Here is a 24,250-nt window from a genome sequence, read left to right on the forward strand (position 1 = left end):
CGTCTGATGAAGCCTGACCATCCCTTAAATGTCACTTCCCTTAAATGTCCCTTCCTCTGAGCAGCCTTCCTGATGCTGCAGCCCCAGAGTATGACACACTGTAGGTATTTAAATCATAAGCGGAATGAATTAGCAGCTGAATGAGCTAACAGTTCAGAGGAGAAAAAGCACCCAAGAGGAGGTGGATACTGCCAGGTCTTCAGAGATGGTAAGAATCAGAAGAAGCTCTATGTTCTCAGATGACAACGTTGCACAGGGACATGAGGAGTTACGAGTCTGCTCACCCGTTAGCGGGTAGACAGACCTCCCCGGCACTGCCTCCATCCTGTGTGGGACCCTCCTGACCGCACTGGTTCACCCGGGGTCCTGAACAGGTCACTGCACAGCAGTTCCGGCTCCAAGGCTTGGATCAGAAACACTGAGGAAGCCCCACCCTGTGCACCAGCCGCTTTTCCACCCGTTGTGTTGTTTCATCTCAGAACCCTCTGATGTAGGTGCTGCTGCACCTATTCACGGATGAAGCTCGTGGTCAAGTGCACTGTCTAGGGTCACACAGCCATAGGTGTGCTGACACTTCCCATCCCAGCACACTTCCCAGCCGTGTGTCGCACGGCAGGGACGGGGCCAGCCCCGTGTCTCCATAACCCCCAGGTGTCCAGCCTGTGTGGTGAGGTCAGGCACTGCGCGCCCCCAGCGCAAGTCCATCACAGGTCCTCCACGAAGAGCTGTCGGTGCTTCAGAGCCCTGGCCCCATCGGCCGCAGGCAGTCCTTTGGGACGGGGTGTCGACGCGGGCTGTTTCCTGGGACCAGGACGGGGACAGTCCTGCTCTGGTAAGCAATGCTTTGCACTGTTTTAATTTGGCTTCTGACTCATGATGAATCAGCCCCCTTTTTCCCATAATAGTAAAAGTCTTAACCAAACACAAAAACAAACTTGTTTCTTTGCTGAGAGGTTCAGACATGGACCATTTGATGTAAATGCCTCTCAGATCCTCTACTCCTGGCTCATAATACATAAAAGATCAGATTCATTTTAACGCTTGGTTGCACTGCGGTTGGACTGCGGTTGGACGGCCAGTTGCAAATGACCCGGGATTGTCACAGCCCGGTTCGCTTCCCCCAAGCCCTCTCCCTAACTAGGAGACCACACAGCCGAGGATGCTCATTCTGGGCCAAGTGAACTCTCGGACCTCAGAGTCAGATGGCAATCTAAGCCCTGTCCCAAGGAAGGCTCGTTTGAGCCCTGGTCTCACCCTAAGCCGGAGCAGAGCTGGATAAGGGGTCTGTGTCTCTGCCTTGGCTTCTGGCATAACTCCATCCACACGGAAGGGCTGCTGGTGGAAGAGTTCACGCTCTACCTGCGTGATGGCAGCTCCATGGGTCACCCGGTGCGTAGCCCGTCACGGTCATCTTTAATTCTCATCTTTACTGTATTTAAAAACATTAAGAATTCTTTATACTCTAAAATCAGCAGACGATATACTTTTTATTTCATTTTTTTTAATCCTCACCCGAGGACATTTTTGCATTTATCTTCAGATAGAGCAGGAGGGAGAGAGGGAGAGAAACATTGATGCGAGAAAGACACATCGAGTGGTCGCCACCCACACGACCCCAACCAGGGCCTGGGACAAACCGCAACCGAGGTACATGCCCTTAGCGAGAACCGAACCTGGGACTCTCTGGTCCACAGGCCGACCCTCTAACCGCTGAGCCAAACCGACTAGGGCGAAATACTTTTTTTGGCTACTGAAAACAGAATCGTCGGAAAGCATTCCTGAAAGCCACCTGCTGGGATTACTGGGACTGTCCGGCCGGGAGGTGACTAGGGGAGGTGACTGGTGATTATGTCAGAGCCTGTGTTTGAAAGTAGGTTTGCAGCGCTCACCCTCAAGGCTCTCTGCCAGGAGGGGTGCAGACGATGTGGGTGACTCTCCAGCACCTTCCTTGTGGAGAAAGCAACAGCGCCGTGTCCCCAGGGCGGAGCTTCTCAAAGGTGTCCTGAGCCAAAGGCCTCAGCACCAGCTGGGAACTCGGCAAAAGTGCAGAATTCCAGGCCCTCCCGAGGCTTAGGAATCCGAGTCTGGCTGGGTCCTGACCTCTCCTCCGGGCGACTGTGATGTGTGGGGAGATTTGAAAAGACTGTTCTAGAACATCACTTCCCCTGCCTGCAGAACCCTGGGGGTCTTGCTAAGGTGCAGATTCTGAATTCTGATTCTGCTCTGCGCTGCTCACTGGCTCCCAGGTGAGGTCCGGGCTGCTGGCCCACAATGGGAGAGGTACTGGCGTCGTCCTCCTTCCAATTAGGGTTGAAGGGCCATCGGGCCAGGCCTGTGGTGCTGAAACCTGGTCTTCACCTCACCCACAGTGACGTGAAGAGGGGGTCCGAGCGCCCCTGTCCCAGGAGCCTCTGGATCCCCGTGTAAGTTCTCGAATGTCAGGCGCGCCCTCACCAGTCCGGAGTGATGGCAGGGCGGGTGCGCACATGGCCCGGGCTCCTGGGCACAGCCGGGCTCCCGCTCCAGTCTTGGCCTCCTGTGCTTCAGTTTCTCTTTCTGAAAGATGAGGTCATTCGTTCTCCTCCTGAGAAATGGGCCCATTTATAACATTTCTTTCCAGCTCTGAGGTTCTATCCTTTTATTAAAATAGCCGGGGATTCCTAAGGTCGAAAACAAAAATCCAGGACTTTCATACCAGGGAAACATTGTCGACCCAGCCGGAACCTGAAGTGCTCTGCGTGAGCCATAGTCTCAGCTCCCCAGAGAGCACAGTCTTAGTAACTCCTGGGAAGACCCGATGAGGCCACACCAGCGACGGTGGCAGGAATGAAATCGGTGTCCAGTGCCAGGAATCGGTCCTGACAGACCCCCCTCCCCCAGAACGTCATCTGCCACCATAGCACACTGGCTGCAGGCCTGACTGAGGAGTGTCTCTGTTTCATTAACGTCTAGTTGGTATACAAGTCGTATTAATAACAGTTTTTCAACACAGTTCAAGGATGAACCAAAATATGCAGATGAGCGTGGCCAGGTCATACGGAGACAAAATGCGGAGGCTGCCTATGCCCGAGTTTAGGAAAATCTTGTAGAGACATCAAGTCTGAAAGGGGTCCATCTAATTCCCACTCTCAGTGTTTGATAAGGCTGAGGGGGTTCCAAATGTGAGGGAACATTCTGGACACTTTCTCTGACTCTGGTACTAAAGATGGTCAGCTCTTTGGGTTGGTGTCATTGGTATCTTGATTTAATGCCTCTGATGATATTTCTTACTCTTTGACACTGAGACACAAAAGTGTGTTACCCTTTGACACTGTAATTTATCACACAAATAACAGCCAAGTACCTATTATGTGTCAAGCACGGTTTCGTCTTCTAATCACACCTCAAACATGAGGTTACCCAGGTCTGCTGCAACTCACTTGCAAAATTCATTTTACAAAATGTGAAAAATAGCTAGAATAAGTTCCTAATAGAGATATATATTTTGAGCAAAGATGGAAAACCACAGACTGTTGAATTCCAAGCACGGGGAATCAAATCACATTCGGTGACAACGGCAGCCTGATTCTGATCACTCGATGTGTCTGTGTCGCAGCTGCAGGGCCCTTGGACTGCTGTCGTTTCAAGCTGAGAACTGGCCTCAATGTGTCTGGCGGATTCCAAAAACAGCCCCGCGTGTTCACAGGGTGGAAAGGGCCGCCCGCTGTGCAGACGCTGCCCACAGTGAGGGTCAGCCGGCCGCCGAGTGGGCACCCATCTGATGTCAAGGACCTGGGAAGGCACCAGAGACAGCTCCACCCCTCCTGTGTTGTGCTAAGCTCAGGAAAAACATGCCAGCCTCATCTTCCTGGGTGCCCAAGTTACTCAATGTTCACCTTCATTTATTAATAAGAGAAGCAGATATTAATGCAGTACAAGGCAAAACTACTAAGAACTTAAAAAATGGGACATAGGAACTCAGAGAAATTTTGCACATGGGGGCAGGAATGGGCGTATTCTCTTCTCTGCCATTGAGGCTTTGGGGTAGCTCTGGTTCTAAGGGCACAGACTGTGACCTATGAGTTGAGACCCTTAGAGGCAGAGGTGTGCACAGCACAGCTGCAGTAGATGCATTGTGGGAAATATAACAGTGGGTTTTGATCTTCAAAGGGTCACTTTAATTATTTCTCATGGCTCTATACAGAAAAACTTCAAGAAAAATATACTTACAAAATGGAACAAGAAGGTGTACTTTCAGGCCAAAAAATTGATTTTATTAATACTTTAGTTTTAATTCACTGACTTAAATCATCTAAGCTAAGTGGCTTCATTTCAGTTCTTTCTATAAGCCATTATTTATAATGGTTATGTGATTTCTCAACATTAATTGTAAAAAATACATCATTGTGCCTTAAATTTAAAAAAATGTATCCAGTCTTTCTTACATTACTTTTCTTAGGCCTTTCTCCAAACTCTTTGAAATCCTACTTTATTTTATTTCCTAATATCTTGCCGTATCAGGAACAAGCCAATTTTAGGAACAACTGGTCCATGAGCAGTCACTGATGCACAGAGAACATGATTAAGAACAATCAGACTTTCTGGAACATTCAATAATCTGTGTTTGCCTTTGTAGCCAGGATCGATCTAAGACACCAGCGTGGATGATTTCAGAACAGTCCCCAAATGGGTAATGCTCTTCCAGAGACTGCGCCAGAACACCACCGCCTTGCGATCATGTAAAAGACTGACTATAGAGTGAAAGCTTGAATTCCAATCTTTCATATTTCTTTAAAAAAAATTTTTTTTTCCTTTATTGATTTTTAGAGAGAGAAGAAGGGAGAGGGAGAGAGAGAGAGAGAGAGGAACATCGATGAGAGAGAACATCAACTGGCCACCTCCTGCATGACCCCCACTGGGGATCGGGCCCACCATCTGGGCATGTGCCCCTGACCGGGAATCGAACCGGCAACCTCTTGGTGCATGGGTCGGTGCTCAACCACTGAGCCACACTGGCTGGGCCAATCTTTCATGTTTCTTAACAGAGCTGTGATCTGACACTTCTACCCTGATGTGTAACTGGCTGTGGCTTTCGGATGAACTGAGGGACCCCCCTTCCCTCTGCCAGCTGGGATACCATTCCCTCTGTACGAGGCGGCCTCTGTGCTGTTATCATGAGCAAGGGGCTATATATATTTTTTGTCTTAATTTCTTTTTTAGAATTTACTGATTTTAGAGAAGATCAAAAGGGGGGGGGGAGATTTGTTGTTCTACTTATTTATGCATCATTGGTTGACTCTTGTATGTACCCTGACCAGGGATCGAACTCGAAACCTTGGCATATTGGAACGACGCTTGAACCAACTGGGCTACCTGGCCAGGGTGAGGGGCTGTATTAAATAGCAGCGAAAACCACTGACTCATTAATGTCATAAAGGTGGCTTTTATGAAATACTAATATAAGAAACTGTCATGAATTGTTTACCTGCATTTCTTGGTAACACTGTTAGTGACATTGTTCTGTTGTATGTAGTGCACAACGCTGTGTGTGTCCCCGCGATAAACTCAGAGACGTTAGTGCTCGGAAGGAGGCTTTTCTCAATCCTGACAAATTGGTTTGCCTTTTTAAAAATATAGAACTAAATTGTACACAGAAAAATCACATTTTCTTTTCTCTTTCCTGCTCATGTGCTGGGCTGGAGGCTGAAAGCTGTAATTATCCTTCAATTATAGCAATTACTGTAGTCTACAGCTTTCTCCCCTCTCTGCACCGACCCTAGTCACAAGTGTTTGATTTCACACATTTTGAAGAGTCTTACATAAGTGTCTTTATCTTAACAACCTCAGTGTTTCTTAGAATCAGATTTTAATTTCTAAAGATGACCTACGTGATGCTTTGCATTTCATGCCTATGGACTGTCCTTCATAGATTTAAAACGTTCTCAACGTGCAGAATTAACCTCTGGTCACTAAGGAAATAAGGAAAGAAGAAGTATCCAGATGATGTGAGATGGGATGTAAAGACTAAGATGATTAAAATCAAATCAACTTTAGCCTAACCAACTGGTTATTGAGAATTATTAAACTCCTTTGGCTCAGACTAGGGTTTTCAACCCTGGCTGCACAGTGGAATCATTTGGGAAACTTTTTAGTTATTAATTTTATTATTATTTATTTGTTCATCCTCACTGGAGGATATTTTCCCATTGTTTTTTAAGATAGAGTGGAAGGGAGAGAGGGAGAGAAACATCAATGTGAGAGAGACGCATCAACTGGTTGCCTCCCACATGACCCCGAGAGGGGCTGGGGATCACACCTGAAACTGAGGTATGTGCCCTTGACCTGGAATCAAATCCACGACCCTTTCATCCATGGGCTAATGATCTAACCGCTGAGCCAAACTGGCAGGGCTGGAAACTTTTTACCAATGTCCAGGTCTATCCCCAGAAATTGGCTTAATCGGGCCAGGGTGGGGTTCTGGACATTGGTATTTGTAAACGTGCACCCATTTGAATAGATCACTAGGGCTAAGGATCACCTGCTACCGTATTCATTCATGTTTCTAAACCCTTCACTGGCCGATGCTGCTCATTTCTTACAGTAGCTGGCACACGGCAGGGTCAGGATGTGACAGTGGACAGTTCTCTCACCGCACACGCTGACGCCTGGATCCGCAGACACCAGGCTCTGTGCCCGGGCGTCCCCTTAGACCCGGCCCACACAAGGCATGGGTGCGGAGTCGGCTTCAGGAGGTGGCATCTGGGCTTCGGACACTGAGTCACGGTCTTGGTTCGCTACATTATGTCTACATATTCTTTCTGTACCCCTCAACATGCTAATCTGAACGTTGCAGGGCTAAACATAATTGATGACGCAAGCTAAAATAGCATTATTTTAAAGTATTTTCAAATATAAACATTTCAAGAAATACAAAACAATCTCAGGCCTGTTGCTGGTTCTCACATACCACTGTTGGTAGGTTGCTTGTCAAAGCCGATCTAAAACACATTCATCATGTCTCCACTTGCAAAATGGTCCACCATTCGTGAGGTAAAGGGTGTTCTAGAAACCAGTACATCAGTATGACCATACTTTTCTCTACACTTTAGGCTTCTTAAGCCTCTCTCTTGATCTCCATTGCTTAAATGAACACAATACACTTTGTTCAGCTCAGTTTGACACACAGCTATTGAAGGACTACCGTGCGCCAGGCGGGCCCAACCCCTCCGGCCTCAGCTGGTTCCTTCGTCTCCTTGGCAATGACCTTTCAAACCCATGGGTGTTTTCTCGCTAGCTCTTGAACACACAGAGCTTGTCCTCACCCTGGATCTTTTATGCTGGCTTATGACACAGCTGATTCCTCTTTCACTTTTTCTGTCCAGTTCAAACATCATGTTCTCAGAGAAGCTTTCACTGACCACCATGCAACAGCCCTCCTGTCCACCCCCAACCTAGCCTTGATCCTAGGACCCCCTCTTCCTTCCCTGTCATCCCTACACAAACGCATCTTATTTATTGGTCTTTGTGTTTATGGTTGCACAATGCACTCTAGAATATGAGTGAATGAATGCCTGTCTTTGCAGTCTTACCATGAATAGTTCCAAAGTTCCAAACATAGTCTTGTACGCCTTACTTCTAATTTATTTTGAGAGAGAGAGAGAGACACTGATATGAGAGCAAAATATCAATTGGCTGCCTCCTGCACGCACCCTCACCGAGGATCAAGCCTGCAACCTGAACATGTACCCTGACTGGGAATCGAACTGGCAACCTTTCAGTGCACAGGACGATGCCCAACCTACTGAGTCACACCGGCCAGGGCATATATATAGTCTTGTATTCTTTAAGGTTGAAACTATGATGTTAATAGCTAATAAATGAGTTTTTATGTTGTAATTTTAACCTATAGTTCCCCCATACAATTGCACATGTTAGTATTTTAATTAAACCCATAGAGCCAGCCACTTTGTGGAGAAAGCGATTTGCACCCCGTGTACCTCATTGACCTCTGGCTGGCTCTCAGTTTCTGCCAGAGAAAGCTTCTCCATTTGCAAATCTTGCAATCCTGGTTGTTCCTCTCAGGTCCCAGCAGGAAGCAGCCAGACATTACTGTCTGATGTTGCACTCCCAACCTTCTGTCGAGGTTTCTGCAGATCACTTTATTGAGGGAGGGGGTAGCACCTTGCTTGTTTGATATAGGGTCCTCAGTCCACCATGGAAAAGGTTGGGGGGGTCTTTTGTACTATTTCTTCCCATGCACATCTGGCTTGTTGGTGGATTTATTACAGCCCGGGAGCTTTGGTCAGTAACCTGACCCTAGCATTACTCTCACATGATCCTAACAGTACTGGCTACGAAGGCAGCTGAAATGTCTTCTGGACAAATCTTACTGACAGCCGGAATCGACAGTTGGACAGTACTTCCATCTTGAGGCGCTTCTGTTTGGTCTAGACCAGCACTCCAAGCCATATTGATACTACCCTCTGCCAGCTTCCAAATGTGTGCCTGTGGGCATGTTGGCTCCACTAGCATCTCCAGCATTTCCACGACCCATTCAGTGTAGAAAAGAGTCTTTGATATCACCATCAAAATCCGCTACATTTGTGTCTTGTGAAACAAGTTTAGTGCCCTGTCCCAGAAAAGGCACCCAACACGTATTAGTTCCTTCTCTGCTTTCCTTGCCATTTTACCAACTCTTTCTTTATCCAAAAGTATACTTAAAGAAGGTGCACGTCTGCACCTTTAAAAACCCAATGTAGCTAAAGCATTCAAGTGTACAGCTTCTCTCTGTCAGTTCATTAGAGCTGCGTTAAATTCAGACGATGAGTTACTATCACTATCAGAGCAGGCTGCTTCAGAGGTCGGAGGTCCGTGACGTAGGTCGTTCTAAGAGATGGGAGATCTTGCTTTAACCGAATCTACTATATATAAATTTGTATTTATAAAACAGTGGTATTGTGAAATAATACAAACCTTTTATGAAAAATACTGTTTTAAGCCTGGCTGGTGTGGCTCAGTGGTTGAGCACTGACCCGTGCACCAAGAGGTCGCCGGTTTGATGCCTAGTCAGGGCACATGCCCAGGTTGTGGGTGAAATCTCCAGTGAGGGGCATGCAGGAGGCGGCCAATTGATGTTCTCTCTTACCGATGTTTCTCTCTCTCTCTCCCTCTCCCTTCCTCTCTCTCTAAAAATCAATAAAAAAAAACTTTTTAAAATACTATTTAAAAAGGTGATCAATTCAAATTTGTTTAAAATATATTCAGTTTCAAATAAAAGTCTATTTGAAATTCACAAGTAGGTAATGCACACAGTAGGCTGTAAATGTTCACAAAACCAGCGCAGAGCCAATAATTCTTTCTCAGCCATGACCATCCACACTCTCAGTGGGGCTGAAGGGAAAGTGTCTGGTGGGCGAGTCAGGAAGAGGAGCTGAGCCCCCTCAGGAATCTCAGCATCACGAAAAGGGGCACAGACACCGAGTTGTGTGATGCAGGCGGACATACTAACTGTGAAATCTTCTCGGCCCAAATGTGAACCTGAGCTGATTGAGCCTCTAGATGTAACCACCAGGCTTTATTTTGTATACCTCCATTACTTACACGATCCAATAACAAGCAAGGAGTTTGTCTCTCCGTCAGTGAACTCCCATTCGTGAGACTGTGAGGTGTGTGCGTGTGTGTCTGTATGTCTATCTGAGCAAAAAAACAAAAAAAAAAAACCAAAAAAGCAGGAACACATTTTCTATGTAAAACCTACATAACTCTCCACCCAAGTGTCAATGAAAATGTCATCGTGTCCTATGCAGGGAAATGAAAATGACAAGCCACGGTGAGAACCACACATGACAAGTCCCACCCAGAGCTCCGCCTTCTTCCTGGTGGGGAGATATCTGGGACTTTTGTTCTTTGCATCATATTTTCTTGCTGGAGTCTCACTTGCACGTGGGTGTTGCCTTGATCCCCATCTGTGTCTGAGCCTCTATCTCGAGGTCTCAATCGTGTGTCCAGCGGCCACCTGACCCTCTCCCAGGACAGCTCCAGGCTCTTGGCCTCAGGGTGCACCAAGCTGGACAGCCCATCTTGCCCCGCACAGAGTCCTCCTCCAGGGCTTCCCCTCTCTGGGAATGGAGCCCCCTTGACTAGCTGCACGAGGTCACATCCCAGGTCCTCGCATTAATCTCCCTTTCAGCCCTCCCCCCATCTAGTCAGACACACGAAGCCCTCCTGACCTGTTAGATGACTTTCACATCCATTTCTCAGTCCTTATGTCTGCATCCTGAGTCAGCCCCTCGTCCCAATCACCAGCACCTCCTGTCGTGGGGGAGCCTATTCACACGGCTGCCCTCCAGTCCTTTCCTCAAACCCCGGCCAGAGGGGTCTTCTCGAAAAATAAAATAAAGGATCACACCAAGGCCTCTGCTGAAAACCCTCTCATGGTTTCCCACTGTTCAAAGGATAAAGAAGGTGAAGCCATATAGTAGCCTGCTACTTCCTGCCAGTTCCGGCTGTGGCCTCCCTCTGCTCACCTCCCTCCCACTGCTCCACCCACTCACCTCCTCACCTGACCCCCTCCCCCAGCTCAGTCCCATCCCGCAGATGCCACGGGGCGTTCCCGTGCCCAAGGTCCCTGCTCAGGGCCCTGCGCCTCTCTCTCTTTCACACCTTACTTTGCTATGTCCACTTACCTGTGTGGTAGGTTTGACTACGGTCTGTCACACCTACGAGAGGTGTGGAGACTCTCCCATAAAACCACACCTGAGCGTGCAGACACTCTCTCTGTCGTCGGCGTCACATTCGGGTGGTCTCGCAGACACGGCACCCTGCCTGGGCCCTGTGCTTGTCTGTGTCGCCTTCGCCTTCGTAAGCTAACTGGGAGGTCCGCTGTAAAGGACAGCCCATCTGCATTCTTTGTTTCTACAAAAGCTCATTACCATAAATCATCCCGTAATTGTTTCAATTGTCTAGTGCAATACCATTTAATTACTTTATGAACTTCCAAGTTCAAGGTTATACAAAACTAAAAAAGCACAAAATGTTAACAAAGATGGACACAAAAGAGCATATCATGCCAGTCAGACTTAGCCCCTTCTGTGGCAGACAAAAGAAAAAGGCAATGATCACAACTTCATTCACAGCACAGAGGAAGTGCCAGGTGTGGGGTGAATCCCGCTCTGCGGTGTGTCCCCTGCCTGGGCCGACCTTCCAGCCGGAGCCTTGGCTCGTCCACACTCCTGCCCGCCGTCTGCACCCCTTCACCCCACCCTTCAGTCCAGCTCTTATTATCATCTTATTTTTGTGTAATACTTCTGAGTTTATCCAACATTTCCACAGACGTTTTCAGTTGCTCAACAACCTCATGAGAAATTTAAGGCAGGGCTCTTTTTTATGTACTTTTAAAATCATTCCTGGCGGTCTATGAATGGGAAAACAGCAGGCGGGAGAGGAAGTGCCGCCTGAGGCGCAGCCTAAGCAGCAGAGCCCTGCCTTCCCCTCCAAATCTTCTCTCCTCTCCTCATTATATGGATATTAGAAAAGAATGTGGTCCATACAAAGCCACGTTCTCCCCAACAAGCCAGGAAGTCAAAGACCACACAGCAGCCACAGGCACAGACTCTGACGCCACCGTGGGTTGGGCAAACACGGCACACAGAGGCCGCCAGCTGGACATTAACCACAGGGAAATAGTTTCTCTTTCTCAAAGAAACACCACGCTTCTCATTTTTCTTTAAACACATGACCTGCTCATTCTCTCTTTTGTTTTTTCTTAACTCTACATGAAGAAATCCATAGCACAAAAGCAATGAGAAGTGTTGATTGACATTCAACTCGATGGCTGGGAGGCAATAGAGCGGGGTGAGGACTGAGGAAAATACTCTTCCACACCCACCAAGTTGGGTGTTGGCTGCAATTCTTTTACAAGACATGGCATCTTCTACAAGACCCAAAGTTCTATAATCTTAAAAGGTGAGCAAATAGGGGGCCATCGATCAAAGTCAGACTGCGAGAACTTGTGTGAATACTAGTTCTTATGGTATTTACGATTAACAAATCATCTAATGTCTGAGGAATGGAATAGGCTATGCTTACTGAATTTGTGGACGGCTTTCACTTGAATAGCATTCAACACATGTGCTCAATATGAAATGGTTAATATACAGTACATCCTTTGCAGAAGCAATATTAAAAACTTTAGAATGCCCAGGAATCTTTGAGATCTGGTGCAACATACTTGCGTTTCATTTTTATTTATTGGGGGAAAAAATCACTGCGGTAACGTAAGATATCTTGCAAGGAGAAAACGTTCTTATCTTGGGTCCAGAAACCTGTATACAACTTCTAGTTTGGCAAACAAATGTCGAAAAAATATGGAATTCCCCCCTAAAGACATTATGTATAAATAGAGTCATCCAATTTAGAAAAGCAAGCCCCAGATGGTCCGTCAGTATCAACAAACCCCACTTCTCTTGCCAACATGAATTTCATAAAGCAGAAATCATTCTTGGGCACGCAGAAACAGACACATCAAGCCTGCAAATACTTATTACCATATGCTCGGTACCAGGTTAGGTACTTGATTACACGGCCCATAAGACATTACTTTAAAAACAAACACTAAGCATTCAAAACAAACCCTTTCTCTATGTGGTAAAGGCTCTGAGAGGTACTCTCTACGGAAAGAGAGACCAGCACACGTGTTTTGGAGGGAAACAGGGTGGTGACTATAGGTGTGACCCGCGGGCTTTGTAGGCAAGGCCACCAGCCAACCTGTGATGGACTACCTTGAGCATCTTAACTTACAGGCCCTTTTTCTTTCTGATGACCAACATTTCTGGGACTCAATATTTGTGTTGTTGTTAGTAACATAATGAACACAAATGTGATGAAACAGCCATTCAACACATGTCTTTGTCTCATGATTGATAAAATAAGGAACTTAGGCTTACAGAGTTGCAGAAGCTACCTGCCCACCCCACCCCCATCACTCACAGGGAGAAAGTGACAGAGATGAGGACGGGAGTGACAGCTCTTAAGCACCCTACCACAAGGACTTCCCGTGATCACAAACGAGACTGCAGCATAATGGAAAGCCAGGGCTTGAAAACTATGTGTGAGCAGGTGGCCTTGGTCTTTCGGAGGCCTGGGAGCTTCACCGGCTGGAGTCGGGATGGAGAGCCCAGTGACCGTGTGAGGTCCCTTTAAGGAACTTTAAAGTTCCACAGACGTGGAAAGCAGCCACCATCCTTAATACACATTTGCCGGATGTCTATGCCACACGTCCTTGAATAACACCTGATGTTCTATTGATTTCAAAGAAGAGAGATATTTTACCCCCCTACACATCACTGATTAGAGATATTCTAGTTGCCAGATAAAGAAATCTCCATTGAACCCAATTTATGGGCTCCAAGAGCAATTTGTGTATGAATATGGAATTGTATGGGGCTTTGGTGGGTTTGGTGAAGATTCTTATAACACAACAGCGAGAGACATCAATAAAGATTTATTAAGGCTTTCATTCTCTGCACAGGTTCAAAAATGGGTTCTGACCCATTAAAGAGCCCTTGGATATTTTGGGAGTTGAAATATTGCCCTTTCTGGTGTCTGGGCCTTTTCTTGCGCTAACCCTTCACATCCATTAAGTGGGTCTTTCTCCTGCGTGGCTGTGGAGGTGGCTGGCTGCTGGGACCAGGCTCTGGCAGCCTCAGCAGGTGATGTCACCTAACTCTGAGCCTCGGTCCACATGGTACACACAGGTAGTGAGCTGCCCCTGCTTCCACGATCTTTCGCGACAGGGAAAGAATGCACAGCATCTCACCTTAGGGAGACCACCTGGGGACCATCTGACACTCTTTAAAAGTAGGCAAAGAATGTGGCTGAAAATCTGATTTCTAACACATGTAAGAAAAACCTAAGCTATATGTTAATAGTTTATACTTATTGAACACTGACTATTTGCCAGATACTTTTGAACTTGGAGCCTTACCTAGAAAAATCAAGTTACATTTCACTTATTCTTTTTTTTTTTATCCTCACCCGAGGACATTTTTCCATTTTTTTTTTTTCTACAGATAGAGTGGGAGGGAGAGAGAGGAAGAGAGAGAGAGAGAGAAACATCGATGTGAAAGGGACACACCGAGTGGCTGCCACCCGCACGACCAACCAGGTCCGGGGACAAACTGCAACCGAGGTACACGCCCTTAGCGGGAACCGAACCCGGGTCTCTCCGGACCGCAGGCCGACGCTCTAACTGCTGAGCCAAACTGGCCAGGGCACATTTCAATTATTCTTGATAAAATTGTTGTGAGCTATTGGTAGGTATAAATGGTCACAGTTCTTCCCCTCCCTGTATCCTCTCTCCTTGTAATATGATGATTCTGTAGGTCCTTCCAGCAAGAAATGTCTATTTCTGTACCCTGAAATCTCGGCTGGCCTTGACACTCACTTTGTCCCATGAACTGTAGTGGAGGCAATAGTGTCTACCCTGGACCTTGACCATAAGCTTTTCAAGCTTCCACTCTCACTCTTGGGACCCAGACTAGCTGGCCGGAATGAGGGACGTGGGGCCCAGGTGTCCTCACTGTCCCCCAACAGTCAGCCAGCTGCCTGAGCAGAGACCCCTTTCTGACTGCCAGCCGACCACAGATACACACGCGAGACCACCTAAAGCCAGGAGACGCGCCAGGTAGGGCCAGCCTCCTCATAAACCCACAGAACTGGGAGCTACATCAGCAGTTGTCATTTGAAGCTGCTAGGTGGTGGGGTGGTTTGTTAGGCATCCAAACCTACCCGATGCAAAGGCATTATTCTCTTCACTGTACTAGAGAGAGGTACAGAAAAGTTAGTGACCTGTCCAAGGTCACTCGGTGGTAAGCAGTAAAGCTGTCGGGTTATTCCAGCTGCCTTGTGGGCCCACGCTCTCTGCCACTACACTGTACAGACTCTTTTGGATGGAAATTAAAAAGTACATGTTGAGTGTCTCTACATGCTCTGTGTTGGCCGTGACATATTGCCTATATTCAAGAAACTTTCAATCTCCATTTTGTTTTTCACTAAGGAAACTGCAATTGGATAGTTTTGCTCATGTGACCGCTCTTACCTAAAAATGTTAAAAAATGCACTTTTTATTTATTTTCCACCTTTGAAACTGTCCTCAATGTCCTGGGGTGGCTCAATGGATTGAGCATTGTTCCCATGGACTGAGAGGTCCAGGTTTGATTCCTGGTCAGGGCACATGCCCAGGTTGCAGGCTTGATCCCCAGCAGGGGGCATGTGCAGGAGGCAGCCAATCAATGTTTCTCTCTCACATCAATGTTTCTCTCTCACATCAATGTTTCTCTCTCCCTCCTTCCTCTCAGTCTAAAAAAAAAGTTTTTTTAATCTCTCAATGTTCCAAGTTGGAATTAGTTTTTCATGTGTGGTTGACAGCCAAAATAACCACAATCAGTCACTCCTTCCTTTTACATTTGTGCTTTGTAATGTGACTTTTCTGTACCATCTATCAAGAAATGATATCCCTATCTATTTCCCTATCTCTTAAATCTAAATTGGACGTGTGACTTGCTTTGGCCCAGAGATGTGGCAGAAGGGATGGTGTACTAGCTCTGAGGTGAGGCCTCAGGGGCCTGGAGTACTTCCTTCTCTAGGGAACCCTAACACCATCATGTGAACCAGATGAGTCGAGCCCTGTGAAGGATGAGAGACCACATGACGACAGCTCCATCAGCCAGGTTGTCCCAGCTGCAGCCCCAGCCACGTGAGAACCCAGCCAAGATCAGCAAAGCCAAACCTCTGCCGAGCTTTGTGGCACATGGAAGCCTGGTTGGCACCCAAGGAAATGCCCAGCTGAGTCCAGCCTAAATGCCAGTTACATTGTCATAAGCTAAATAAATAGTCATGTTAGGCCACTAAGCTTGTTATGAAGCAAAAGGTAAGGACACAAATCCTTTGTACTCTTCTGGCATTTCAAAACTATTTTTGGAAAAGTGTATATATTTGCTAAATGTTTACTGAACAAATGAATGAATAAATGATTAAATATTCAATTACAGGGAGATAGAATTTTCCTAACAGAACTCTGGCTTTTATTTTGAGGTGAATAGCTCTATCTTTCCCGGCTGTGAAACAGAGGTGTTCAGCACAGGGTCTGATGCTTACCAGGCATACTCCATAAACCTTAGCTCTCCTTAAGCCTATCGGTGAACCAAAATGCCCCGCCCCCAACCCTCCAACCCCCGAAAATAGAAGCCAAAGCAAACACTGGGGCACTGAGGCATGGGGCAGATTTTCTCTAAAACTTTCAAAACCAGGATGAAACTCTTCTGGTGTTGGTGAGGTGGAGATTTAGGGTCAAGAACGTGCTTTTCTTTCTTAATATTGGCAAACTTCTTGCTTTTTGAAATGGCCCATAGCCTCTTCAGTGCCCCAGCCTCCCAGAGTGGGAGAATTCTGCTATAGAAAGACCATCCTGGGAGGCATTCCCACTCATCCACAATGCGAGCAGTTCTCAACTTGGGCTGCATATCAGAAACACCGGGGAGTTTTAAGAAGTGCCTCCAGAGATGGGCTTAATTAGTTTGGGGTACAACCTGCACAGGGGGACTTTTAAAAGCCCTTGGAGTAATTTTATGGACTAGTCAAACTTAAGAACCACCATTCAACCCTCCCTAGAGTGTTTCTACTGGTCCAGTGGTTATTATTGTGATTAACTTTGAAGGCAGACCTAAGTAGAGTTTTTTTTTCTATACGCCTGTAATCAAAACACAGCACACAGATACTATAGCTAGGGAATATAAGAAGTATAAACACAACACAGAAAGTATCTTCTTATAATAGACAATGGCTGGCTCAAAGGGAATGAAAAAGGATACCTGAAACTCATAACATATTGCAAGTCAATGGTAATTAAAAAATAAAATAAGAAATTTAAAAAAGGAACTAAGAAATAATTATCAGATAAATAACTTTCTGATAATTAACTCAGCAAGCATAACACAAACACATGGTGGGTTTTAAATATCTCAAAGACCTTAAGCATAATTAGGTATTCAAAATTTTATTGTCCTAAATTAAAATACCACAGAACACAGTACATTAAATAAAATATTCAAACTAAATTATATTGAAGTGTATAAATTAAAAGCACATTAACCTAAGAGCTTTGTTTGAAAATGTATCTTATATGAATGATAACACTTTATCACAAACTAAGGTATAATTCAGTATTTTCATATAATTTTGAGGTCAGATTCAGTGTGGGCAATTAAAAAACTTGTGGTCTTGTCTTAATGCATAAATGACTCTCACATGGCAACACTATTATTTTCAGGGGCTATTTCTTTTTTGGCAGAGTTCAAAAGTATTGAAAAAGGAATAATCTTACGCTGTAAACTATATAATCACGCAAAATGCTTTGGTGCCAAGACTTCATCTTCAATCACTGTCATAGCTGCCATCACAAACAGACCTCCAACATCTATTTGGAAAGTCAGAATTTTCCAAACCATAGATCCTCTGCGGGGAAAATGTGGTTTGACCGTCTGATTTCACAGCAATAGAAAGTGAAGCGCCGGGAGGTTGAACAAGTCAAGCAAAGCTCCAGACACTGGGTGGCTGGGAACTGAGCCCAGCGTGCCGGAGCCCGCAGCCGCGCCGCTCTGGAGACGGGCACAGGGTGAGGGCGGCGCGTGCTCAACCCCCACACAAACACTGGCTGGGGCGTCTGCCCCGAATTTTGCCAGCCTCTGCTACAGATGGCTGTGTTCATAGAGGGCCTTGGCAACCGGGAAAATTGGTGTCACTTTCTATTCTAATTCTTATCACAAAACAGGCTGGAATCCATTCTAGTCATTTAATACAGTAGTTATAAATACAGTTACTGTGTTTTTTCCTAGCCTATTATCAACTTTTTACATTAATATGGTACATTTGTTCCAATTAATGAACCAATATTGGTACATTATTATTAACTAAACTCCATTACTTAATTCAGATTTCCTTAACTTTTGCCTAATATCCTTTTTGTTTGTTTCATGATGCCATCTGAGATACCACGTTACATGTAGTTGGCTCTCTTTTCATTAGTTCAACACTGTGTGTGTGTGTGTGTGTGTGTGTGTCAGAGAGAGAGAGAGAGAGAGAGAGAGAGAGAGAGAGGAAGAATATAAATATCTCAAATCTCTCTCTTCTTTTCAGCCAACATAAGGCAAAATCCTACAAATTACTGTTCTCATATTCTCTGATGTAAAAGAAAAGGGCATACGCTAATGAAGCAATTCGGAGTTTTAATTAAGAGACATATATTGTGAATAAGAGGAAAATACTGACATTTGGAAGCACCTAGAAACATGGACTCTGATTTGTGGGGTGGAGTCATCTGACAATTTAGGGTAACCAGAGGCAGTTCCCACAGAGCTGTAGCAATGCAGAAGAAAGAAGTGATATTGTGCAATTTGTCAGCATTTACATTAGGGGAGTCAGTATTTTTAAGATCCACAGAAATGCAGTTAGAGTTTCCTTGCCAATATTTGTATAAAACATTTGCCAAACAAGATTGATTCATCTTACTCTGAAATGAATTGTTAGATCACAACAGAGAATGTTAGAGTTTGCATCCCTTATAGACATGCCAAACGTTTGACTCTGCGTGGCGCTGTACTATAAATAGGAAAATCCAAACGCTAAAAATGTTCTGAGTTGCCAAACATAGTTCTTTGGCATCTACTTCCTAGTCCCAATGACTCAGTCTTCTGAACTTTAAAGCGAAAGCTACAATTCACAGAGCAGTGCTGCCGCGGACGCCAATTAACTAAAGGCAACCGATATTCCATTCCTGTATATTTCGTTGTCCTTAGCTCACATCGACTGAAACGCTTCCTTAGACTTTCACTGAAGTTTTACTGACGACTGGCTGGATGGAGCTGAAGGGTCCCAACGGGAGCTTCTTGGTTTCTCCTCTGTATGAGGTCTCCTGCCCTGACGTTAGGGTCTCTCATCTCTCCTTTTCTTAAAACACCACTACTCGAGGGATGTTGGTAGACATTTCTTCCCCCCTGTTGAGGAAACTATATTCTACATCTAGCTTTGGAGAGTCTCAAGAAAATTCTGAGAAACCTACAACAAGCAAGTCAATTTAATTTTGTTTAACTTATGTCTCCCAAACATATCTGACCACAGGTAAAAGCTTTTTTCTCTTTTAGGGGCATGGTGGGGAGCTGCAGTCATTAACACCCCCCCCCCGAACAACTGGGGACGTGCTGGGTTAAGACAAGGCCCCCAGAAGGCAGTGGTCTCCGTCCCATGGCACGGGGAGGGAAGAATGGTCAGGCGTCCATCTGATTGACACATCAGATGAAGAGGGGCAAGCTGGGCAACACCACCAGCCTCAGGACCTTCGTAGGTCAAGAGGTCCAGGACCCACACACTGAACAAGGTGTGAGGAAAGGGCCAGCGATCACTGTCAGCCCCTCTGCAGAGCTGCTGGGGCGACCCGTTGCAGGCATGCGGCACAGCACAGTGCCGCGTACAGCTGTGGGCTGAGGTGTCTGGGATCCTGTGTTTACCATGCAGCAGTAGTCTGTACCCACTGGGCGTTCTCGGACAGAAATGGCAAAGTCTGCTTCCGCAGACAGAGAGTACACCGTTCCCAAACCGACAATGGAACACGGTGTGTGTACTTGTGTGGGGACAGCAGTGTGTTTCTAGATCCCAAGGGGATGTGACAGTCAGGCAAGCTCTGGTGTGGTACAGGAGGCATCCGTGGTGGGCACACAGAGCCCCAACCCTAGACCCTGGTGCAGACGACCTCAGTGCCAATGCAGTCCACCCTACCCGCCTGTGGGAACTTACAGCCGTTACCCACCTCTCTGAGCTCGTCTCCTCGTCAGGACAATGGGAATACTACTACTACTAGCAGTACCGGGGTAGTCAGGTTGGGTGAACGGTCTACTGTTTGCGAAGTGCTCAGGCCGGTGTTTGCCTCGACGCAAGCCCAATCTCAGCGTCTGTGGAATGAAACTGTCATCAGTGCTCCCTCCAGTTTCCCTCTGTCCCTGTTTCCTTTCACAACAGACACGAATGACATGTGACACTCGCTCCCCCTTTCAGACGCCAGGCCTGACGGGTTACAAGGATGCAAATGTCCAGAGCGGGCACTCTGTTTAGAGGCACACATTGACTCAGCTGCCTGGGAGCCCCCTCCCCACTTCCAGGCGGGCTGTGGGAGCTAGACTGTCACCAGCACATTTAATAATCAGGCCTCATGGACAGAGGTCACTGTGGGTTCCCGCAGAAGAGGAACAAGAAGGCCGGACAGGGCAGGGCTACCAGAGTCACAGATGGGCCCAAGGTCATTTTGCAAACTGTCCCCAGTCTCCAAGGAGCCCTGGCGGGAGCCGCAAAGACTGACCCCACTTCTCCTTACCCTCCTGGCCAGCCTTTAACCTGGTTGCTAAAAATAATCAAATAAAAATGGCTTTAAAGCCAGACCAAACAAATGTATCAAACAGATCGAAACAATAAAGGAAAAGGTTTGGTAACATCCTGGTTAATTTTTCTTGTGTTTTTTTTTTTTTGGTGTTTACTTGAAAATATCATCATATACTTATATTTTATACATTTGAAAAGGTTATACAAATACATCCTTAAAAACGTCATCAAACACATGATAGAAAACTGAGAAATGGAAAACGGCGCGGTAGACGCGTGCCCGGCGCCACCGTGACGGAGTACAAGGTCGGCTCGGGCAGGAAGGCGAACCTTTCGCAGGCCACACACAGCTGAAAGTGAGCAGTAATCCATGACCCACGGGCTCTGACACCATGACACCTGGAATTTTAAAAATGTCATCATTGATGTAAATAATTGTTGTAAAGCCATGCAGGGAGTCCTTCAGACTACAGCCGAGATTGGGGAAGAGGATACTCTCTGAGTATACGGACCAGAGGCCCTTGCACTTGGCTGGGGATGGCCTCAGTGCACCTGCTCTGGGGCAGCCTGCAGCCTGGCCACATTCTCTGCTTCACTAAGAATCGTACATCCATGCACGTGCACACACATGCACAGGAAGTCCCCAGGCACCTGGGAACATCAGGGACCATGGCATCTCGCAGCTCCTGTGCTGGGGTGGGGAGGGCGGGTGGCAGGGTGCAGGCAGTGCCCTCAGCGGCAGAAACAAGGGCCTCAGCCTGGGTTCCCACTTCCGCTGGTGCAGTTTCCAAGGCCAGATTTTCACAAGGTTTTGACCCTTTACTTCTGCACTTGCTGCCTTTCAAGTGCTAAACACCTGGGACGTGGCACCCCCATACCGTGCCCCGAAATGCAGGCCTCCCTGAAGGCACTGCCTGTCTTTTTCTCTTGTCTTGGGCCACCCACGATTACCTCTGTGGCCCACCAGATGATGCGCATCGGATATTTTTCATTTACACCGACGTGAGCTTGGCGGCGTTAGCAGCAAGTGCGAGACCCCTCTGGTGAGTCTATAAAGTATTCCTGCTCTGTCACGAGTCTGATTCTGGCCACTCAGTATTAAGGTGGGCACACAGCTACCTTACAGACCTTCTTCATGTTACACATGAATAACACAGTGGGAAGAAAACGTCACTTAAAGGAAAACTATGTCCCCAAATTAGGACTTGCATCTCCAGTAATGAGAAGTTGTTTAAAATGTACAGCTGAGCGCTTTGAGACTCCTCACTGCTCTGCTTTGTCTTGTCTGTGCGCACAGATCTGCCAGCCCATTTCGGCAAACAATGTCCTCTCTGTCAGAATCGGGAACCAGCCATATCACAAAACCCCTCCAATGTCCAGCCTCCATCCCACCAATCCCCTCCCGAGAGGACAGCCAGGAGGAGGGGGAACTGCCCCCGTCCCATCTAAACTCGCCTTCCAGTAAGCCTGAGACCCAGTCATGTCAACTGCACATCAACTGCCAAACAGGGAAAGTGGGCAAGTTTCTTGTCTTTTAAATCGGAGCATATATTTTTGCATCTCTGTGTGTGTGCAGAGATAGATTTACCAGGAGGAAGGAGGCGTTTCATCAGATAGAGTTCAGGGCTGAGCAGAAGCAGCTTTTAGCTCCAGACTGAGTAGCCCCAGGGGGATGTCACAGAAATGACACAGCAATTTGTGCTAGAATATTGGCAGCTAATTCCCGAATGCTGGAGCTGACTCTGAATTCAGCTGCTTCTGTTCAGCCTTTATTCCCGCTGAGCTCATGATTCATAAAGGAAGCGCCTGCAGTTACTTCTCTGAAACATACAGTGTGACATGGACAGACTTCACTTTGGTGCATCTGCCTGTCTGCCTCTCTCTCTCTCTCTCTCTCTCTCTCTCTCTCACACACACACACACACACACACACACACACACCTCCCCCTCCCCCCAAAAGAGGCATTAAAATATGATCTTCCAAAACAGAAACTTCGTGGGGCATTGACTGCCGACCAATGAAAAGTATTCTCATTAAAGAAGAATACAAATCTCTTTCAGATCTTTCATATTTGCAAGTCTTAGTTAGTGTAAAATATTACAATTCCTGTTTTTCCTCCTGGGACATGACCACAGCATATATTTTATCTTAACCTCTAGAGTCACTCCACTCTTGGTTCACAGAAGATGAAATGCTTTTTATAATCAAACCACACTGGTTTTGTTTTCATGAATATCTGAGAAAGCTTCCCCCCCTTTCTCCTCTTTCCCACAGGCTTTCAGTCCAGCTCAGCGAGCGCCCAGATTCTGACGGTATTCTCCTGGTAACAGCGCAGGGCACCCCGACAGCTCGGCTTTCTTCCCTCGCTCTGTCTTGCTCTCCCCCACTCCTGGTTCCTACTAGACTAAACAACAGAGCCTTTGTGCGTTCCCACTGCAACCGGCCAATTCTAACCATGTGCCCCTTATTGGTGCAAATGTAATATTTACCTTGGAGAAAACTTTGTCCAAATAACTGCTGACAATTCTGCAGATGTTGTCCCTCTGAAATGTTGCAGTGAGAGTTCTCTCTTCCTTCTTGGCCTACAACCGAAGAGGAAGAAAGTTAGAAAAAACAACGCAGATGGATAAAGACTGTGAAAGACACTTGTCCCGCTCATTGTAAAAACCCTAGCAAACGTACACCAAATGCCGAGCTTTCTATTCCTTCCTGCAAAGTCGAAGAGAAACTGCTGAGAGTAGTGAATAAATCAAAAGATGTTTTTCCAAAATAACAGCCAAAGCAGTCTCATCAAATATATGTCAATCATTTGCTCCCTCCATACATTTCCTAGTTTTATGACCTAGAAATCTATGTACTGTTGTAGCACTATCAAAATTCAAGTGACTGTTATCTGAATCTGAAGCGAGTATGCTTTTTGCTGTTGGGTAGGGCGAGCTGAGGTTTCATTGTGAAAAGGAGAGTCTTGGGTGCAGTGTGAGCAGTGGGACCCGAAGGACGCACATCTCCTAGGTGCATGGATGAGTTGTTCCTTCATCCATTGCCCTGAGGGAATGGGGAGGATGAGAGCAAGGGGAGAGATGCAGGGATGTCTTCCCTTCATCTCCCTGCTGACTCGTTGGTACCCCTGTCCCACACCGTCACCTGTGGCTCTGCTCTATTTTTGGGGCCCAGCCTTTGCTCCATTCCTCTTTCCTCTCTAGTTCTCGTCCTGTTCTCTAATAAATATGTCTTGCATTGAACCTCTGTTTTAGGTAAGACACCATGATAAGTGCCATGTGACAGAAAGGAGGGAACAGGGGTGGGATGAATGAATGAATGAGTACATTTATATTCTAAGGAGAACACCCTGGCTGTTGACTAAGGTTCAGAACTTCCCAATTATTTTAACAGACTGAGGTACAACTCCTGATTTGCAATATAAAAAACCAAGCAGCTCATAAGGTTTCTAGACGTGCATCTATGATGTTCTGCTCCTAAGACCACAGATGATCATCCTAGACCGAGTGCTACCTTCTCCAGGGTCAGCAGTATGCACATTGTCTTGAGATACCTCTACTGTTTCCCTGACAGTTACCACGTGAGAAATGGCTGCCTTCTGTTGGTCGATGCATTCAACTACATTATCATTTCCCCTTTTTGTTTTCGATAACGCTAAAAATATCAGAACAAGACACAACTCCAGGTCTTTCCACCATCGGTCATGCAAACTAAGAGGGCAGGGTCTTCATTGGAAAGACACAAGCCTTTCCCAAGCCGTCTTTCACTCTTTCATTAGATTTCAAATCAATCTCCTCCTGAACCCTGGCCACACAGAGGTACTGAGAGGTGGATTCCAACTCAAAC

At 46.5% G+C, this 24,250-nt stretch overlaps 1 protein-coding gene across 5 annotated transcripts in view; it reads right to left on the reverse strand.

The window, feature by feature from the left end:
* Positions 1–24,250, reverse strand: part of PAG1 (phosphoprotein membrane anchor with glycosphingolipid microdomains 1) — a 112,038-nt gene that overhangs the window by 26,493 nt on the left and 61,295 nt on the right. For 2 of the 5 annotated variants that reach the window (XR_004959893.1, XM_036264357.1), the window contains exons 2-3: positions 22,894–22,986; positions 19,838–19,979 (exon numbers count right to left, since the gene is read on the reverse strand). The gene's annotated coding sequence lies outside the window, so the exon portion shown is untranslated. Of the gene's footprint in view, positions 1–19,837; positions 20,480–22,893; positions 22,987–24,250 lie in introns of those variants that run through there. The other 3 variants (XM_036264358.1, XM_036264359.1, XM_036264360.1) reach the window with 2 other exon arrangements.

Source organism: Molossus molossus, unplaced genomic scaffold (assembly GCF_014108415.1).
Source record: "Molossus molossus isolate mMolMol1 unplaced genomic scaffold, mMolMol1.p scaffold_m16_p_16, whole genome shotgun sequence".
Lineage (NCBI taxonomy): Eukaryota > Metazoa > Chordata > Mammalia > Chiroptera > Molossidae > Molossus > Molossus molossus.